This window comes from Delphinapterus leucas, chromosome 6, assembly GCF_059928025.1.
Source record: "Delphinapterus leucas isolate spDelLeu-1000000601 "Yukka" chromosome 6, BTC_Dleu_Yukka2, whole genome shotgun sequence".
Classification (NCBI taxonomy): Eukaryota; Metazoa; Chordata; class Mammalia; order Artiodactyla; family Monodontidae; genus Delphinapterus; species Delphinapterus leucas.
Genome location: NC_143134.1, coordinates 94,810,832 through 94,818,363, shown reverse-complemented (window position 1 = coordinate 94,818,363; position 7,532 = coordinate 94,810,832).

Here is a 7,532-nt window from a genome sequence, read left to right as displayed (position 1 = left end):
GTCAGGCCACCATAATCCCCCTTCAGAAAAGAGACCTCATTATCCCAGCTACCAGGAGTACTGACAGCTGATAGCTCATGACCAAGACAGTCTTTGGCAAATGCCCAGTAATAAAGGGAGCAACTCCACCCAAGATTCACACCCTCTTGGGGCAGCCCTCTTCCAATGCCTGGTTGATAAGGGAAGGTTGGAGGAGGTCGGAGGAGACAGAGCAAAGGCCCTTGCCTCAATTTGGGACAGCTCTGAGAGGCCAGCCCTGCTCCAGGGATCCCTGTGGGTCTATTGAGGACTCTGCTGCAACTACATCACCTTCTCTCTCTGCCCAATTCCTCAACCCCCACAGGTGCTGTTCCCAAGCACATTCTCCAGTAAACTTCCTATATTCAACTCTTCATGTTTCTGGAGAACCTGGCCTAGGACTTCAAGAGAAGACTCCACAATGCCTCACAGCTACCTGAAGCCACAAGATGCTCTACAAGTGCTTGGTTTTTCACAGAGAACTGTATCCTAGATCTCTTGCAGACCATGAAGAGTGGGACTTACCCATGATGGGCCCACTCTGTTTCTGGCATCATCTTTCCTTGACAGTTCCATTCCTGCCCAAACACCTTTCTTGATACATAGCTTTCTCTACCCTCCTGTTTCCATGTTGAATCTGTCATAATCTTTTTCATTGCAAAACCAATGATAAAAATATATAAAAGTACTTAACAAGTATGGGGTCAATTAATCAAGCATAATGAAAATAAATAAAAACATTAAAACATGCCAAAATTAGAGTTTCCCAGGACATCTAAAATTGTATCCAATTTTAAATGTCCTTATATTTGTTTCTTAAATTTGATGCCTAAATTGGGGCGTCATCCTCAACATAATCTCGACGTGACTTACGCACAAAGATCAGCTGTCATGTTTGTAACTCAAAAATTCAAGTCATTAACAGAAAAGGGGTAATAATCTTACAGCTTCCCTAAATTTTACTGTAAAAACAAAATCTCCATCTCAGATTATTCCATGATGGAACCCAAGTGAGGCTGCATTATATACTCTGCATTGCCTGAATTGAGCTTTTCTGACTAGAGCTTCTCCACGCAAATTATGTATAGGTTAATAGAATTAATCAGGAAAAAGAAATAAGGAAAAAGACGTTCATGATTTTTCAATGCCTGAGTATAAAAACATCATGATCCACACTGAATTCTAGCAGAAGAATTGTGTGGGCCACTTGCAATGCTCTGGCAAGTGATACTGTCTCACCTGACAGCTGATCAAGTCTGGTTGGAATATTAATATTTGAGTGACCTTGTATGGACATTATTTTGAAAACAAAAAGCCTGTGTGTTTTTATCTATATCCAAACACTTCCACATAGGACAATAATTTTACACTAATTGGCTAACTGAACATGTGATGTGCTGAAGTGATACTAACAAAGCACAAACATCAGAGGAAGAAAAGAGCAAACACAAGCTGTCATCCCAAGACTGCAATCCTCAAAGGAAATGCAGCATTTGCCCATGAAGAAATGCCCATGGTCTTCCATTTGGAAAGCCCTCAGCCTATTTTTTAAATTGGAGGAAACAAGGGACATTTTGTAAAAGGTTTGCTATGGTCTGAATGTGTCCCCACCCCCTCATACGCTGAAATCCGAAGCCCCAAATGTGATGGTAGGGGCTTTTGTAGGAGGGGCTTTTAGGAAGTGATTAGGTCATGAAGGTGAAGCCCTCAGAAAAAGGATTAGTGCTTTTATAAAAGAGACCCCACAGAGCTCCCTAGCCCCTTCTGCCATGTGAGGATACAGGAGAAGTATGAAACTGTGAAAAATAAGTTTCTGTCGTTCACAAGCTGCTGAGCCTGTGGTATTTTGTTATAAGCAGTCTAAACACACTAAGACGGGGTTCTCACCTCTAAAGAAGTCTTCTCTAGGCACCCAAAGGAGTACTTTAAGTCTACCCAAAGTAAATGAGTGAAGCTTTTCTCCTTTTCCTTTTCAGGGAAAGGGAACGTCACAACCATTTGCATGTGACTCAAGTTTTTTTAGTAGGAAATGTTTCCACAAGACAAAGCATCGGAAGAGGCTCACTGAATCAGGAAAGTGGATGATTCTATGGGCAGGATACTACCACAACAAGTAGTGGGAACCTCTTCTCTCAACACAGTCCAGCAACCCCAGCTGTGATGACTGCCCATTCCTACACAAAACCAACCATAGCTAGCAGGGGGTTTTTTTGGCAGCTACTTTTACGATTCAGATGTCCCCAGTTCCTCAGTTAGATTTTCCAGGGCTCCTAAACAATCTTTCCATATTGTCTGCAACTTGACAGAGTGCTGGGTGAGGTGGGATGTAGGTTACTGACTGAAGCTACAATTCACTTTTGTTATTCTTTACAGCTAAGGGTATACAGATCCCTGTGTTTGAGATTAACTATTTACTAAGTTTCTACATTTTTAAAACTTACTACGTTTTCAGCTCACACCCAAATTTAAATAAAAATGAAATAAATTGCTTTCTCTTTGTTTTCAAGCTTAGAAAAGTTTACAAAGGCACAAATTAGATGTTATTTTTAGATAGAAGATAACTCTTACTAGCATTTAGATGAATATAAATAATTCAGAAACAAGTGGTTTGAATGAGCCTTAGGATATTTATAAATGTATAAATTATGAGGAAAACAAAAGAGATCAAAATACTTTCACTTTTAGTTAAAATTATTTGATATGCTGTGATGTACATTATCATTATTAAACAATACTACCTTAATTTGAGTGTATTTTTTAAATGCTTATTTATCACAAGATTTAAGAATGGAAGAACTGTACACTGAGCTTTACAAGATCTTCAGAAAATCATGTCAATAGGAATGCAAAAGCTAAGAGATTGAAGGTGTAACTAGGTGACCTCCAAAGTCCTTTCAATCCTAAGGGTCTAACATCTAGAAGTTCTTTGTTTGCATTTTGGCTGAGTATTTCCCTTGTCAAATTTAATAAATTTAGATAAATGCATAATGTGTCCATTTTAAATGCATCATTTGCACACTTCTCTCTTAATTCAAACAAAATACACAGAACTTGGTGGAACTGATTAATTGCATGGTTAAATTTTTTTTTTTTTTTTTGTGGTACGCCAGCCTCTCACTGTTGTGGCCTCTCCCGTTGCGGAGCACAGGCTCCAGACGCACAGGCTCAGCGGCCATGGCTCACGGGCCTAGCCGCTCCGCGGCACGTGGGATCTTCCCGGACTGGGGCACGAACCCGTGTCCCCTGCATCGGCAGGCGGACTCTCAACCACTGCGCCACCAGGGAAGCCCCAGTGGTTAAATTTTGATCACAAATAATTGTGATTATTTTCCACAAAGGATTTGAGACAACAGGCCACCAAAAAAAAAAAAAAAAAAAAAAAAGCATGAAATGTAATAGTGGAATATAAATGATATAAAACACAAAAATCAAGAAATTGGTATTTTAAAAGGCTACAGAAATGTCAATATGCTTGCTTTAGCTAAATTTCTAAGTTGGTACTACCGAGCTTCCTGGTAAAGATAGTGAAAGAGGTATTAGAACACATCATATTTCTCATTTCTGGAAAGGAAGGGGTATCACAGTTCTTAAAAGGAAACCAAGATTTTTCTATGAATTATTTTAAAAGAATCACTCAGAGAATTTTATATAAGCACAACTAAGTTAGGTAGTAGAGAAAATTTTCAACCTTATTTTCAGAAAATGCTTAGCAAATCTTGTCATAGCAATTAAAATGAAAGACAAGTGCGGGACTTCCCTGGTGGTGCAGTGGTTAAGAATCCTCCTGTCAATGCAGGGGACAAGGGTTAGAGCCCTGGTCCAGGAACATCCCACATGCTGCGGAGCAACTAAGACCACGCACCACAACTACTGAGCCTGTACTCTAGAGCCCGTAAGCCACAACTACTGAGCCCACGTGCCACAACTACTGAAGCCCATGCATCTAGAGCCCGTGCTCCACAACAAGAGAAGCCACCACAATGAGACGCCTGCGCACCACAACAAAGAGTAGCCCCGGCTCGCCGCAACTAAAGAAAGCCCATGCACAACAACAAAGACCCAATGCAGCCAAAAATAAATGAATAAAAATAAATTCTAAAGTTTTTTTTTAAAAAAGACAAGTGTATAATATTAAGTAAAATTCATTACATGCAGTTCTTCAAAGGAATAAACTAATGCAATCCAAGTGTACAGGTTTGTGATGATTCAATCTAATTTAAAGAGAATAAACAGCTGTCTACAGTACTCTGTTGAAACGCAGAGATGCTTTCGAAGACTAATACAACTTGCCTATATACTAAAACCCTATGCTTTTCAAAGTTGTTTTTCTTGTTTTTTTTTCATGGTATATAGAGTTTGTTTTCAGTCAGTAATAATTACAGTTAATACTGAGTGCACAGTATGTGCCAGAGTGACAATTCAGAAGTTCAGAAAGGTTTCTGCATTAAAAATCTGAGCCTTCTTTCCTACTCAGATGCTAGGTCCTCTTGTTGATATTCAATCCATTCCTTTCCCTCTACACACCACTTGGTTAACTTTCTCTTTGTGAATTTTCTAAAATCACCAGTAATATTCCCCATCAGTTGTCACCTTAACACAAAGAAACATGTATTAGAACATTTCAATCTAAGATTTGATCCCAGCTGTGGCTTAGTCTAGTTGGCCACAGTCATAAGCTCAAATGTATCACAAAAGGGAGGACACAGACTGGCATTTTAGAAAGACTGTCTCCATCTGTAGGTCCTAACCCCAGTAGCTTCTACCAGGTGCTTCTGTCTTCTTTGTTTGTGAATGAGGATTTTTGTTTTGTTGTTGTTCTATTGTTTTGTTTTTCAGAAGTGTTTATGAATCACTTTTGTATTCTTGCGGATGAGTCGTGGAGGGTGGGAAGGAGGGCCAGAGCTGAAACCTTCCGTGGCCCCTGCCACTTATTCATTCATCCCAGTATGGGATACATCTATTCTTCTGACTGCTAGAAGGCAAGTAAAATATGGTTAATTCAGCTAGTACCTGGTCTGCTGGAAGTAGGAAAGTCTGAATTTGCCGCTACTTATTGCACACCTATTTGGTACCATAAGCAATTTTGGAGAGGTAGCAAAGAGTTAAGTGCATATATATGACCCAAGAAAGAGCAGATCCCATTATCTTTTTATACACACAATCGGGCCTATTTCCCTGGGTTCAAAGGTTTACCTATTAAAACAAAGACATGGAGCTTCCCTGGTGGCGCAGTGGTTGAGAGTCCGCCTGCCGATGGAGGGGACACGGGTTCGTGCCCCGGTCCGGGAAGATCCCACATGCCGAGGAGCGGCTGGGCCCGTGAGCCATGGCCACTGAGCCTGTGCGTCCGGAGCCTGTGCTCCGCAACGGGAGAGGCCACAACAGTGAGAGGCCCGCGCACAGCAAAAAAAAAAAAAAAAGACAGACATGACAGAAATTCGATACAGGGCAGTCAAGACAGTCGAGGCCAAGGATGTGTGGTATGCGTGTGTGTGCTTGTGTGTGTGTGTGAAAAAATTACCAGCACCAATACTATTTCCTTGATTGGCCCTTTTATGGGTGCAAGATAATCTAGAAAATACCAATTAATCTGGCCAGAAGGACTTTAAAAAATATATTAAGTACTTCATGAAGTCAAAAGACAGCATGAGAAAGAATAACATGATGCCTCAAGCTCATTTCAAAGGAGTACCACTTGACTCAAGTTTCTACAGGTCACAGAAATCTTTTATGATGGAAGTTTTTGATGTTCATTTTTTCAGGGCCTTGTATTCCTCCTAAAAATCCACGATATAAAGTAACATCAGGTAGAATTCTACGTATTTCCAGTCATTAAGATTTTCTGGAAGGAAAATTGTTACCTGCATTTGAAAAAGCACAGTGTTCCTAACTTCTTAATTTCGTGATTAGAATGAAAACCATGGAAGCTAAGAGAACGATGAAGATTCAGAGTAACAAGGATATTCTAAAAGAAAAGAACCAACATCCATACAAATGTGGCCAATGAAGCCATTTTGCCTTAAAATAATGTCAAATTCCAAAGTGAATAGACAGTAATCTGTCTCTTCAATTTATTCCAACTTCTGTTTTAACTTGAAGTACATGTTTAGTGTAGGCATCTAAAACTTTCCATATTACTAGCTAGACTCTAGGCCAAGCACTCTACCTGTATTTTCTCATTTAATTAGCACAACAGCCCAATAAATGTTTTCCCCACTTTATAAATAAAGAAACTGAGGCTAAGAATTGTCACAAAGCTGGTAAGCCAGGAGGCAAAACAAGTCTGACTGATCCAGAACCCACTATGCTGAAAAGTTGGAAGACAGTCAGATGTCACGTTTCACCATCTTGGGCAAACACACTTAACTACTTAAGTCTCAATGTCCTCTTCTGTAAATTGGACACACTCTAAAAATAGTATCTCAAAAGTTTTGTATGAATCAAATGAAACAATGTATGTGAACGCATTTTATAAACAGTACAAGATATTGTATGGATTTTATTATTATCATTAGTTTTCTGAGGTTTGTTCCCTGTCTTCTGACCATCTCTTCAAATCTGCTGTGATACAGGAATAAGGCTGGTTTGAATGTTCTGAGTAACAGCTGGAAACGTTTTTCTATAAATAAAATGTGTGAACTTCGGAGCATCAGCATTCCCAATATTTTTTTTTCTTTTTTGGCTCTTAGGATATGTTTTTGCTTATTTTCTGGTTCCTAAACATGTTTCAAATATGAGAGGTAACTGGGTAATCACTTGCTAGATTAGTTATAACTTTAATTTGCATATTACTTTCTCACTTTAAAATATGTAAATGAGGCACTACTAATTTTTTTAAACATCCTTATTGGAGTATAATGGCTTTACAATGTTGTGTTAGTTTCTGCTATATAACAAAGTGAATCAGCTATATGTATACATATATCCCCATATCCCCTCCCTCTTGCGTCTCCCTCCCACCTTCCCTATCCCACCCCTTTAGGTGGTCACAAAGCACTGAGCTCATCTCCCCGTGTGATGCAGCTGCTTCCCACTAGCTATCTATTTTACACTTGGTAGTGTATATATGTCCACGCAACTCTCTCACTTTGTCCCAGCTTACCCTTCCCCCTCCCCGTGTCCTCAAGTCCGTTCTCTATGTCTGCGTCTTTATTCCTGTCCTGTCCCTAGGTTCATCAGAACCTTTTTTTTTTTTAGATTCCATATATGTGTGTTAGCATACAATATTTGTTTTTCTTTTTCTGACTTACTTCACTCTGTATCACAGACTCTATGTCCATCCACCCCACTACAAATAACTCAATTTCTTTTCTTTTTATGGCTGAGTAATATTCCACTGTATATATGTGCCACATCTTCTTTATCCATTCATCTGTTGATGGACACTTAGGTTGCTTCCATGTCCTGGCTATTGTAAATAGAGCTGCAATGAACATTGTGGTACATGACTCTTTTCTCAGGGTATACACCCAGTAGTGGGATTGCAGGGTCATATGGTAGTTCTATTTTTAGTT